Source organism: Hibiscus syriacus, unplaced genomic scaffold (genome assembly GCF_006381635.1).
Source record: "Hibiscus syriacus cultivar Baekdansim isolate YM2019G1 unplaced genomic scaffold, ASM638163v2 tig00000340_pilon, whole genome shotgun sequence".
NCBI lineage: Eukaryota > Viridiplantae > Streptophyta > Magnoliopsida > Malvales > Malvaceae > Hibiscus > Hibiscus syriacus.
In genome coordinates this window covers 1,565,338-1,579,479 of record NW_024061783.1, presented here as the reverse complement: position 1 = coordinate 1,579,479, position 14,142 = coordinate 1,565,338, and the positions used below count along the sequence as shown (strand labels likewise).

General features: G+C 34.7%; 1 pseudogene; it reads left to right on the top strand.

The window, feature by feature from the left end:
• The first annotated feature begins 5,636 nt into the window (after positions 1-5,636).
• LOC120184946 lies at positions 5,637-8,572 on the top strand (annotated as a pseudogene).
• The last annotated feature ends 5,570 nt before the right edge of the window (positions 8,573-14,142 follow it).

The following is a 14,142-nucleotide window of genomic DNA, read 5'->3' as shown; positions in this document are numbered from 1 at the left end:
TTTGTTAAAAAATGGTGGTCACCTGCGCTGGAAGTTAACTTATTGATTGAGCTATGATAAAATTTGATTTCAAAACTGTTTGAGTAGTATTTTGTGGATCACACTCTGTTTACATTATGTCATCGAGCTAGTACTTAAAACATTCTAACGTTGAACCGATACTTGAAAGCAACGACGATACCCGTAAATACCATTTAAATATATTTTTATCATATTTTATCGATGGGTTAACGTTTAGCTCAAATGAACGCCATTTTTTAATAAAAAAATGAGTTTTAAACATATGAAAAGTCAATGAATCATTTTGTAACTTTTAATAGTCAGACAAGTCTACAAAATAAATTTATATAACCTGATGATAATTTTATAACTTTTAATAAACGAAAGATTTAACAAAACAATTATACTATAATCGATGATTATTTGTATATTTTAATCGTTTTTTCCAATTACATTTCTATTTTACTGATTTTAAAGTTGGATTTTTTTATATATTTGTCTCAAATCAAGTCAAGTCAAATGTAAATTTCCACTTAGAATTATAATCAAAATTTAATGTGAATGAAAATATTCTTAAACTTATGTCAAATCGAGTTTCAGATCAAATTTTAGATGAAAGATATATTTTTTTATCTGCTGGAATTAATAAAAAAATCAACCTAAATGAACTCATAATTATTTCTAAAATCTTAGGTCTAAATGTCTAATAAAACATGAAAAAGACATTAATATATTAAAATATAAATAAATATTCAATCATTATTTCATATTAATGTTTTTTTTTAAATTTCACGAATAGATTAGAGAGTTATCAAATTTTTTAATCGTTTCAAGCATAGTCGAAGATGCACAACAATAATTCAATATACGTTTCACTGTATAAAATAAAAAATATATATAATTCAAATATTAAATCATGTATTAAATCAATTATTTAATCCATAATCGAGTCCTTGTACTACATTAAACTTGTTTTAAATTACGAGTTTTAGCATAAGTGGTTGTGATTCAAAAATTTAAGTTTGTAAGGTCAAGTTCGAATCTTATCATTGTCACTTTTAATGAACAATCTGTAAATTCGTATGTAAATCTTAATTGAATCTTAGGTATGCCCTGACCCTGAACCAGAGACCTGCCATTGACCTAAACCTTTTTGTATAAAAAAACATTAAATTTGTTTTAATTAACTAAATGTGCATGCTCTGGTTAATATAATATGTACTGCATCCTGTTCCATCGTTCAACCCATCCATGGTTACCATTGAGTGGATAAAATAAAAAAACTTTTAATATTTGTTTCATTTACCCGTGGTTAAAAACTTAGCGTAACTGTTATAACTTGATACTTTTTATGGGTAAATTATATCATTATCATTCAATTATCTTTTTACTCTTATTTTAGTAATTGAATTTTAATTTTTTATTTAATTACTTAACTTTAATTTTTTTTATTTTAATTATATATTAATAAAATAATAAAAATATTATTTCACAAAATATATTAATAAAATAAATTAGAATGATTAAAACATGAGTAATCTGAAAGTTGAGTACTTAAATTGATTTTTTTTAAAATTTTGATGACCAAAATAGGTGTGAGAATATGGTTAAGAGATGAATGATGTAATTTACCTATAAAAAATGTCACGTGCAAAAGTTTCGTTAAATTTTTAACGGTTACTAAAATAAAATAAAAACTAAATGTTATGTATGATTTTGAAAAAATTAAAAGATTAAATATTAAAATAGATCAAAACTGATACGTTAAATACTAAATAGTAATAAACACATATTAGTCCTTTCCCAAAGAAAAAGACATGATCCTTTTTTTTTTTAAAAAAGGCATGATCCAATGGCGGTAAACGTCCAAAGGTTTTCATTCAATCATTTTGAAGTGCGATGCTATTAATATACCGTTAAAAAATGTTATTGATTTTATTATTATTTAAATAATAAAATTAGTAAAAATTTAATTAAAATATTTTTTTTCTAAAATATTAATATTTTTTAATATTTTCGGTAAAATACCAAATAATAACAAAACCGGTAAAACACCTAATAATAATAAAATCGATAGAAATAAATAACCAATCAGTCGATGCCACGTCGGAGGTTCAATCGCACTCATCAAATAGTAACAAATGAAATTCTCTTGCACGTACTTTTTGTTTTCTGCGCATCCAGAAGTCAAGCACCCAATCTTGCCTCTTCAATTGAACTAACGGATCAAACGCGCTCTCGCTCGACCGTGAGTCTCCCCCGAAAAGCCTTTTGGATAAAGTGCACAAGATGTCACTAAACTATTATTAAATAGTCGTTTTAGTTACTAAACTTTCAAATATTACAAAGTTGGCAAAAATGCATAGAATCTTTGTACTTTTGAAAAAAATCAATGTGTCTATCATATTACTTTTCTTTCAATGTGGCCCTCTAACTCAGAAAATAAATCCAATATGACTCTTTGATTAACATTTTTCATTGTTTGATCATTACAGTCCTAACGTGGCAGTTCACGATGCTAACATGGCAGTGCACGATACTAACATGGGAGTTACCAATTTAGTCCATTTGTCATGTTATCTGTCACGTTATCAACCACCGTGGACTGACACATTAACACAGTGAACTGCACACCGTAACGGTCAATAACGAAAAACGTCGGTCAAAGGGTAACACTGGACTTATTTTTCTGAGTTAGAGGGTCATATTGAGAGAAAAATAATACGATGATCACATTAATTTTATTAGGTGTAGGGAGCTCTAATGCCTTTATGTCTACACAATTTTCATTAATTCTATTGAACTGTTATAAAGTTTTCATTAAATTTTATTAAAGTAATATAAAATTATCATTAAACCTATCCAACTTTTATCCTCATGGAGTATAACATTGCAGTAAGGGGCAAATGCACTAAGCCCTCTAAGGAGCAATGTGTATTCCTATTATTTAAGAAAAAAATAAAATTTATTTTAATATGTTAATAAACAATGGAAAAAAATAATTTTTTTTGTATACCCATTATTTTTAATAAAATAATATAAAAATTTTGGATATTCATTTTTTAATTTTTGGATTCGTCGCTTTTTGCACTAATTATTTTATGAAATTTCAGTGAGTAAAATAATTATTTGAACATAGTAAAATGATCTCAATTGTAATTTTCCAGCTTTTTAGCGTTAAAACGTTAGCAACTCGTACAAGCTTCTCCCTTCAAAATCCAACTAACACGAGGAGACAGAGACGCCTCTCTTTTATTTTTCTCATTTTTCCCCTTCCTTTGGATTCAAAGGTATTGGTTTCGTTAAAACCCTAAATTTCCCCCTCATAGTTATACGAAGGTAATTTAACTCTTAGATTTGTTTTTCTCTTTCAATTGTTTTTTTTTGTATTTTTTAATTTTCTCAGATCCGTTATCGTTTTAATTTTTGGCGCTTCTTTGCTTCCTTTCGGTTCTGTTGAGCTTAGTTCATCTGCATGTACGCATAACAGCTTTAAATTTACGATCTTTTCTTTATCCTACATTTTATTTTTTTAATTTTTGAATTATTATTCCGTTTTTATTTGATTTTTTTATAATTCACAAGCATTGTTGATATTTTGTTAGTCAAACGAGCTTTTCATTCTGGATTTTATTTCTGTTTTGTTTAGTCTCTTTCTAGCGAGTGTTTCGTGATGTAAAGCAATCATATTTGTTTTTACTTTCTCAATGGAGCTTGTAAATATGGTGGAAAAGCTTAAATCTCTTTTGTTGGGCTTGGAAAGCTGGAAAAATGGGTTTTAGCTCATGATTATGTTTTAACTAGAAAACGTTATTTTGTCTTTGGAGTGAAGTTTTTGCTTATCTGCGATTTCTAGTAATCTAATTTGGTTTGATTTTGTGTTGCATTGCGAAGAATTGGTAAGCTGAATATTAAGATTTATTAATTTTGACAAGGGAGAGCATGCTTTGCGGGTTTCAACATTTCAATTATGGATTTAGAAGACAAGTATCTTGAAGGTATATATAATCATATTTGCTCTCTGTTATTTTATAACATCATGTTTATTTCTTTAACCGTTCCTATGTAATCCGTGTTCGTAGAAGAGATTGTTTGTCGAAGATGAGTAATACAATAGTTGTATCAGTCCAGACTCATTTTGTAATGCTTTTATTGTTGTTTCAAGTACCGATAAATGAGTTTAGAACTTGAGAAATATACTTTATTCATCTAGTATTAGAAGGTTCTATAAAGATTTTAATCGATTATAATTGATGGAGGTTGATGAAATGGTTTGTTTGAAGACGAGTAATAAGGTTCTGTAAAGATACTTTATAATTGATGGATGGTATATGTTCAGTCATTTGATTATGCTACTTCCAATAATTCCTCGAAAGTTCTCTTTTTTTTGATTTAAGGCTTGATGGTTTACATATGTACACGGAATTTATTATCATGGTGTTTACAGTATGTGCTTACAGCTTTCTCTATGATCACTGATCAAGTTACAAATATAGCTCTTTTGATAATTCAAAATTGTTTGAACCGTTGACTGCATTTATATCTTTAGATGATCTGATCCAGTCCTATATGCATATAAATGCAGATTGAGAAGCTCACTGCATTTTATTTCCCTTACGGAGCATATATAATATAAGTGACTCTCTTGAATCCTCACTGTATTGATAACTTGACTCGGGCTGCTTTGCAAACCTCTGCTGCAGTCTGCTCCATGAATTCATTTCAGTGAAATTCCTACAATTGTTTCTTTTTCCGTTGTAGAGAAGGATCTTGTCTATCAGGTATATCTTGGCCATTTATAATTATATTGGAGTGAATGATTTGTCTCTCTTTTTCTTTAGTTCACCAGTACAATTAGCTTTTATGCATTTTTTTTCTTTTGGTAAGTTTTTGTTAAAAACAAATGCCTTTTGCTGTATTTTTAAATAATGGGATTATTTCTTCATCTGTTTTATTTTTTTAAACAAAAACTTAAGCTGCTTTTTGTTTCATATATTTATTTTATGCACAAACCGTAGTAAATTCTTGGATCATCTGCTTCACTTGGATGCTATTCATATTCCTATTTTTAGTTACATTGCAGGATGACCTTACCTTCACATCTGATTCTTCAGTGATTCGCAGATAGATGGGTCTTAAATATTTGAATTTGGATTATGCTTCTCATCTTCTGTAAAGAATGGAACTTAATTTTTGATCCACCACTTTCCTTCTCGTTTAATTTTTTAGTAGAAATAGGTTGAATTGCATCTCGTCATGGATGGATATATTTATGTGTAATCTCAGTGAAATTGTAGGAGTAAATAAAACTAGAGCATTAAAAGCCTAATCTGGTGATTACATTTTCGTTATTGTTCCTTCTGTTTCTAGTTATTTAGTCTTCAAATTATTGGTACTGCCAGCATCTTTTAGAATTTAGATCAAATTTTATTGCATAGTTTGTCTTTCTGCTTATATGGATGCTATATGATCTTTTATCTCCTTTTTTCTTATTCATTTTTTGCAGTTGACTTGCTGAAATCTTTCGGTTAAATTTTGCTTTCCGTATAGATTTTGTCTTTTGATAGCTATTTGGCAGCTTCATAGCAATTTAGATAATGAGTTAAAAGACTCCAATTTTTATACTTTTACCAATAATGCGAAAGTCTTTAAAAGAGCCCAGTTGTGAAGTTACAGATGTTAAAGGGTTGAGAATAGAACCAAAAAGTATATAATCAAATGGTTGCCACAAATCTCAGGCTTTAATATTGAATAAGGAACTCATAAAATGGGTTCGCTGGGAAGAAGAGGAGTTATGTTTCATGCCTATTGACATGGAACACCAAAGCTCATCTCCTTTCACTACATTACTTATCCACAATATTAATACTTTTTCTTTTTTAAACTCTCTGAAAGTTCCAAGGCGTGGTATCTTTTTTTTATCTTATACCTTGGTTTTGTTCCTACTAAGTCTTTTCAACCTCGCTAATAACTTTCTCATGCTTCTTTCTCCATGCAGTTTCTGGCTTACAAAGTCTCTCTTCAAGTGTGCAAAGCACCCCAGAGAAAATGGCATTCAGATGACGCTTCGATAAGTCCAAACTCCTCCAAGAGTTCCTGAAATCTGGTTCAAGAAAGAAGCTTCTTCAAACTGTTGTGATAAAGACGAGAAAATTCAGCTTCTTCAAAGAGCAAAATGACTGAAGTGTAAAGTTGTGTAACAAGCCAATCAAAAGTCAGAGTTAAGAAAGGCCTCATCCACTGCCAACAGTCAAAATTCCTCTAGGAAACAACCAGAAAAGGGGAGAACCCTATTAGAGTGCTTCCAGCTTCCGAGCAGCCTTCAGATCAGGAATTTCTAACCCATGGACATGTAAAAATTCTGCTTGCAGAGCTGTTCTGTCCATAAACGACATTTTGCAAGAGATGCTCGTGTTGCATCTGTCATTTATTTGATGACAACAAGGATCCCAGTCTTTGGTTGGTATGCACCTCTGAATCCGGTGAGGGGGATTTTTGTGGGTTGTCATGTCATATTGAGTGTGCGCTTCAAGTGAGAAGGTGGGGATTGTTGATCTTGGTCAATTAATGCAGCTGGATGGTAGCTATTGTTGTGCTTCTTGTGGTAAAGTTTCAGTATACTTGGGTAAGTAATTGGCTTGAAGCTCATGCCTCATTCAATTTGATGGGTTTGTTCTCTCTCTAGCCTCACAATCTGCTTTAACGTTTCAAGTTGTTGGCATCTTAATTTGTTTGGAGAATTTATGTACTTTCCATGGCTATCACTGTGTCAATTTATTGCTAGAGATTTGATGTTGGAAACTTATTCAACCTAATGAATCAGATTTTAGAGAAGCAATCGTTATTTCTTTCATGATGTTATTGGTTTTTCAGCTTAGATTATGAGGTTCATGTGGTTTGCTTGCTCCTGGCAGATGTTGGAAGAAGCAGCTAAGTATAGCTAAGGATGCGCGCCGCCTGGATGTACTTTGTTATAGAATATACTTAAGTTACACTCCTAGATAAGACTTCTTGCTTTAAAGAACTGCACGAGTTGTGAAAGATGCAAAGGCCAACTTGAAAGAGAAGTCGGCCCTGTGAATGGGGTTTCAGCCAAAATGAAACGGGGAATTGTCAGCAGGCTTCTGTTGCTGGTGATATACATAAACTATGCTCTCTTGCAATTGAAAAGAGAATGGCTGAAACCTTAACACTAACCCAAAGTGCCAGGTTAGAACCTGCAGTGGCTTCTGTGTCTTATTGGTTATTTTGAAGTTAGTTATACGAGTAACAGTTTTTTTTTCCATATATGGGCAGATTCACGTCCTGCTGCTTGCAGGTTTCTATTTGAAGAAGTAACGTCGTCATCTGTTGTAATTATTCTAATTGAACTGTCTTCTGCATCATATGATGAGTGGGATATAAGCTCTGCTATTTCAAGAGTAGAGACAAGACACGGACAAAAGAACCTGTCTGTGTCTTTCCAAGAACTCAGAGAAGGATTTCGATAGCTAATCTGCAGCCCTGTACTGAGTACACCTTTCGTATTGTTTCTTACACTGAAGCTGGTGACTTGGGTCATTCTGAAGCTAATTGCTTTACCAAGAGTGTAGAGATAATTCACAGGAATCCTAATTCAACTGTTGTCATGAATCACAAGGATAATGCCCTTACTGAAGGAAGTTCTTCAGGTTCAAAGGAGCTCACAGAAGAAGATTCATCTGTATTTAGGTTCGAGACCTTGGAAAGATCCTGCGTCTTGCTTGCACTCAAGAGCAAGGCGCTTTGATGGGTTTTGCAGCACTGATATAAACAAATGCCGTGAAGCAAGCAAAATTGTTAAGCCTGAAACTCAAGAAGATGATCATGGCCATCTGTTTTGCGTGGGCTTGACTTAAATGTTGTCTCTGTCCCTGATCTTAATGAAGAACTTACTCCATTTGAATCCTCCAGGGATGAAGATATGGTTGCACTTTAGGACAGGCCATGGAGGCATATGACGATGCTGCTTCACATGGAATAGAGAAGAATGGGTTGGCAAGATCACATGGTAGTGGTGATTCCCAGACCTGTACTAACGGACCAACAGGGAAGTGCCTGCTGTTGATTCCCATGATGTTGTGCAGGAAAAGAGCAGCAAACTCAAATGAAGAGGCACGTGACTGTGATAGTGCTCTAATAAATGGGTCACCGTTTCAATCTCCAATTATTCTACTTCCTTGGAGGAGACCTTCGAGTCCTGTGTAAGAATCAGATGGCTAGAATGTGAGGGACATATTAAGGCAGGCAGTTGGTTGACTCGTTTTCAGATATCATATCTGCAAGAGGCCACGTAATGGATTCTGCAGTAAGCTGTGGCACTAATTACTACTGTGCATTCTAAACTGTAGGATTCCGAAGATCGTTATTCTTTTTTCTAGCGATAATCTTACCCCTGATCGTTCCACCAACTTTGTATGGATTCTTTGTATCACGGACTAGATTGTGCAGCTGAAAGATTTGGCTCGCAGATGCTGGCAGGACTCCCACTTTAGTTAAAGCGGACCTTGGACGTACCTGAGGTTTCGTCCTTTTAGAAGCATTTTTCATTTCCTAAAACATCTTAGTTACGTTTGAAGCAGTAGACATTTAATCGTGGGAGAAAGCATTTATGTATGGATGCTTCATTTTTGCCTTCTGTAATTCGAAGAAGGTTATATGAATTAATTGCACACTTTGGTTATGTATTTGTTAAATTTTTGCATGACCTTGGAATTCTGCACCTTACTGTTTTCCGATTTGGTGTTTCGCTGAAGAACTGTATGAGATAATACAGTTTCTCTATGTTTGGCAACGATAATTCTGGTAGACTGCCATTGACCATCTGATGGTATGCAGCTCAAGGCCTGGCCTATAAAGCCTTTGAATTAACATGTACCATGGAAAAAGACGGAAAGAGAAACAGGGCAACAGTAGGAAATTTTCTTCTGGACTTTCGGCAGTTGTTTAATGTTACGGTGCATGGACGAACATCTTTAAAAGGGTGTCGTTTCTGGTTTAGAAAGATTAGATTTTGAACCATTAACTTTATTTTGTTCTGCAGACAACTGAAACATACACAAAGCTCAACCGCCGCCATTCACTAACTTCTTGTACTTCCTTTTTGCGGCTAACACGGGGAAAAGAAAGGTTGTACCTTCTATTTTCTTTCACTTGCGAACTATCTTCATGAACTACTAGCTGCTTCTCCAGCTCAAAATCTGGAAAGTTCGATATCCGTATCACATAAACTGGTCCAGGTTTTATCTGGCATTGCACCCTTAATCTGCTTGGGTCCAGGAAGATTCCACTCTTACACTGAGTCTTTTGTTGTTTGTCTAGGAGTGATCTTATCGAGCTACTCTTAAGACTCATCTGTGAAAACTTTTTAGGCTTAATAGATTATCAATCGTCGATTTGTCCTTTTTTAATCAACTTCTATGTGTATTTGTGTTTTATTAAGCATTAAAACGTGTTAAATGTCTGGAGATCCTTGTCAAGTTTAGTTGATTGTTTTTTGATTTTGGCAGCTTTCTTGTTGTGGTGACAGCATGTCTCAAGTGACTGACGGTCCATTGTAGAACCTTGGAGTATACGGCAACAGGGTGCCGAGATTCACCAGCAAGGTACTCAAATGTCCCCTTTTCTTCTGGTAATCGTTTCAGTTGCTCTCGATGATATAAATGCTTCTTTGGTATACTGTTAAGAGTAAAGACAGAATGACCTTTCCCAATGTGTGGTATCTCATTGATTGTACATAGATCGTTCTGGTTGATAACGACGATAACAATACTGGTTTCGTCATCTTCGGAAAAATATGTGCACCACCAAAAAAAATAAAGGTTTGTACTTTCATGGTTGCCTAATATCATTTTCCACCATCACACAAGTCTACAAAAATTGGGGGCTCAGCTGTTGCCCACAGCTTCAAGTCCATGTTTTGTGACCTACCTAAGTACCTACCTACCTACTCATATTGATGCCCGATATAAACGGATTGGCCTCCATTTTTGGATATTTCCTCCCTTTTATATTGTACAAAAGCGTCATGATTCGAGTGTACAATCTAGAAGCATTGTGTTACCTCGGGACGAAATCACTTCTAAGACATTGATTTCCTTTTAATTTATTACCCTTCATAACGCATTTGTTTTGCAGTAGTATTTTTACCAACAAGGACTCTTATTCTATCTAGAGTCGATCCGGTCGAACCTCTAAACCGGAGGAGGACAAAGCTCTCTCGACTCTGACATCAAACTATACAACTGGACTCGATAAGGGTCGGTCCATCAGTTTTACCAGGCAGATAAGAGGTACATTAGGTAGAGTTTAGCAAGTTGAATAGTCTGCTGCAATCATGGCATTTAAGAAGACTGTTGAATGTCATAGGCATTAAGCAGCGTTAGGAACCGTCTTTTTAATGAGCAAAACTACTTTTTTTTTGTTGTAGTGATATGGATCAACAGGAGGCTCTTCTCCCTTTTCGAATTTTTTTATTAATTTGGGGTAAGTATAAGGCAGTATATGTTCAAAAGTACTCTAACCATTTGACATAACGTTTATACATTGACATTTTAGTGCTCGAACCTAGACTTCGAAGAAGAACAACATTATTTACCACCGATCGTTCGGTTCATACTTTTAATTGTTTATTTACTTTCCCTTGTGGCTTTAAATATTTGTCCCTTTCCGTAATAAGTGCTCTCTCTTTAATGCAGAGATATCCAATGAATCCTTCGGCACTTGCCAAATGGGAATTTGCTTTGCTATCTGGCTCCAATCCAGGGCTTTGTTTAAGTTTGTGAACTGTGTGGGGGTAATTTGTCTGATTAATGATCTAACATAGATTAATTCTATGGTAAGTATACAAATGGTCCTTTAATTATAGGACAATTGATTGAGTCTAAAAAGAATTATGGAGACTGTTAAGGAGGAGGAGAGAATTTGGTTTCAAAAATCTAGAAAAGATGGATTAAAGATGGAGACAGGAATACAAGGTTTTTCATCTTAGTGCATTGAAAGAATAATTTAACTATTCATTCGATCAATTTTAAAGGCAAGTTATTTCGGATCCAGAAAAGATAAAAGACAGTGTGTATTTTCAAGAATGCATATAATGAAAAAACACTGGAAGTTGAGGGCTTGAATTTGATTTTAAACAGTTGTCTCAAGTTCAAAGTGATCTCTAGAAGAGGTGTTTACAGCAAGAAGTGTGCAAGCATTTCATCTTCGGATAGTGCAAAAGCACCAGGGCCGGATGGTTTCACAATGGGTTTTTACAAGAAGTATGGAATTTGTTGAAGGTGAGATTGGAGTTTTTTTCAGATTTCTACAATGGAAGCGGTGGGTTCATGGAGTGAATCATGCTTTATTACCTTGATTCCAAAGAAGGTAATCCTGAAGTATTGAAGATTATAGACCTTAGTCTAGTGGGCAGCTTGTATAAGATTCTCTCTAAGGTTCTTTCGAAAAGACTTTCTTCTTGTGTTAAAGATATTGTTAGCCCTACACAGTTTGCGTTTATTCCGGGGAGGCAATTGTTGGATTGCGCCTGTTTAGCAATGAAGGCATAGATTATTGGAGGAAACAAGGGCTGCAGGGGTTGTTTTCAAAGTGGATTTTAGCAGAGCTTATGACACCGTGGATTGGCAGATTCTGTAAGGCTTGAAGGAGATGGGCTTCGGAGAAAGGTGGTTCTTGGATAAATAAGTGTTTCTACAGCTTCTATATCTATTCTACTGAATGGGTCTCCTACAAAGTTTCATATTGCTAAAGGTTGCGACAAGGATGTAGTCTTTCTCCTCTTTTGTTTAATGTGGTTGGTGAACTCCTTCATATGATGTTAAATAAGCTGTGAATTAGGATTATTTCAAGGTTTTCTTTGGAAATGTGCAACAGTTTCAATTTGACCCTCTTCAGTTTGCGGATGACCTAATTATTTTTTGTCGAGCCTCCATCACTCAAATTAAAACGTTAGACGAGTGTTGATGATTTTTAGTTTTATGACGGGGCTTCATCTTATTTAGTTAAGAGTAAATTGTATGGTATTATGTGGAGGAGGACACACTGAAATTTGGGCTAGGACATTGCTGCTCTATTGGTTCATTTCCGACAGTCTATTAGGCCTTCCGCTAGGGGCTAAAAAATGAGAAACTGTGGGAGCCAGTCCTAGCTAACTTTGATAAGAAATTGGCGGATGGAAAGCTTCTTCTTTGTCTATGGCCGTAGATTGGTGCTTATTAGTCGGTTTTATCCTCTTTACCTATCTTTTATCTCGCTATTTTCAAGATTCCAGCTAAAATCTGTCAAAAATTAACTCTTTGATGGCGAATTTTTTATGGGTGGAGGAGAAAAAAGAAGAAATGCATTGGGTGAGTTGGAATAAAATTTGTAAACCGAAGTGTGGAGGTGGTCTAGGAGTTGTTGATTGAAGCTTATTAATAGAGCACTATTGGGAAAGTGGGTGTGGAAGTTTGCCAACGAAAAAGAATCTTTGTGGAAAAAGTTCTTATGTTCTAAACATAGTGTTAGTTGTCTTTCTATGGATGTCAATAAAGTCTCCTCCCATAAGGACTCTTGGATTTGGAGAGGTATTGTGAATAGCTACATGAGGATGATTTCTTTGGAGATGCATTAGATCTCATGCGAGGTTACAAGTTGGGAATGGCAATTCGATTTCTTTTGGAAAGATACATGGTGGGGATTTTCCATTGAAAGTTCTTTTTCCTAGGATTTTTGCTCTGTCAACAAATCAAGGGGTAAGGTTGCTGAATTGGTAGTGTTGATTTGAATGGTTGGGAGTGGAATATTAAACTAGGAATCTATGCGATTGGGAAGTGGCTCAGCTGGTTGATCTATTGGACAGCTCAATGTTATCAAAAATGAATCTTTGGAGGATTGCATGCTTTGGGTTGGTGCGGGCGAGGGTTGTATTCCGTTAAAGCTTGCACGAAATCTTTCTACTCAGTGGATGAGGATAACTTTAGGTGAACAAATGTGTTTGGCAAGGTGGTTCCTCCTAGAGTAGAGGTTTTCCTTTGGCAACTATCACTTAATAAAGTACGGTTAGAGGGGAATTGAAGAAAGGGGGTTCACTTAGGGGAGGACTCTCTATGCCCCTTTGCAATCAAGCAGAGGATCAGTTCAGCATCTGTTTATTTACTGCCAGTTTTCCTGGGTACTATGGAACAGAATCATAGCCTACTGGGGTATCAAGTTAGCCTTACCTACTGATCCTCATCAATTCTAATTTCATGGTCTGTTTTAGGCCATTTTCTAATGTGGAAGTTTATTCCGGGGGCTGTTTTATGGTCGATTTGAAGATGAGAAACGAAATTGTTTTTGAAGAGGCAAGCTGGACACATCCTCATTGTTTTTCACAGTCAGCTTCTCTTGATTCGAACAGGCCTGTGGTTTACTGGAGTCCTCCTCCAGTCGATTTTTTAAGTTTAACGTGGATGGAGCAGTTAGTAGGGGTTGTTAGCAGGAATTGGGGCATTCTTAGATTGGAATCGGATTAAATTGATGTCGTTTTCAGAAAAAATAGGGCTACTCCTATTATTTAGCAGAGTTAAAAGCTATCAAAGAGGATAGACATCTTTGTGTCATCAGAATGGTATTGAAAAGGCTTATTATTGAATCTGATTGCAAGCTAGCTGTGGAGGTTGAAATCAGGAGTCAGTTCCTCCTTTCTTTTAAATTTTGTCAAGGATATTGCGGATGCGGTTTCTGAGTATGAGGTCATTGTGAGGTGGATTCCGAGAAGCTGTAATTGCGGGCAGATTTGCTTGCAAGGAGGGGATTGGGTAGTGGTCACTTTTTTAGTACTGAGTTCGGAGGTTTTTAATCAAGGCGTTATAAGAGTGTGCTTAAGTTTTATGTATCTTAAGGAGTGGTTCTAGTTTTATGTAATTTTTACATTATCAATATATTAAGGTTCTCTATTCCTCCTTCCCTAGTAGTTCTGACCTCATGGTAAGGGCTACTTAGAAGGAGGTTTTATGAGACCTACTTTCCTATCAAAAAAAATTATAGGGTATTATGTCAAAGCATCTAACATCAACGTTATAAATAGTTAACCACATATCCATAATAACTTATTAAATACAACTATTTAATTTTAATTATTTAGTTTGATATTAATTA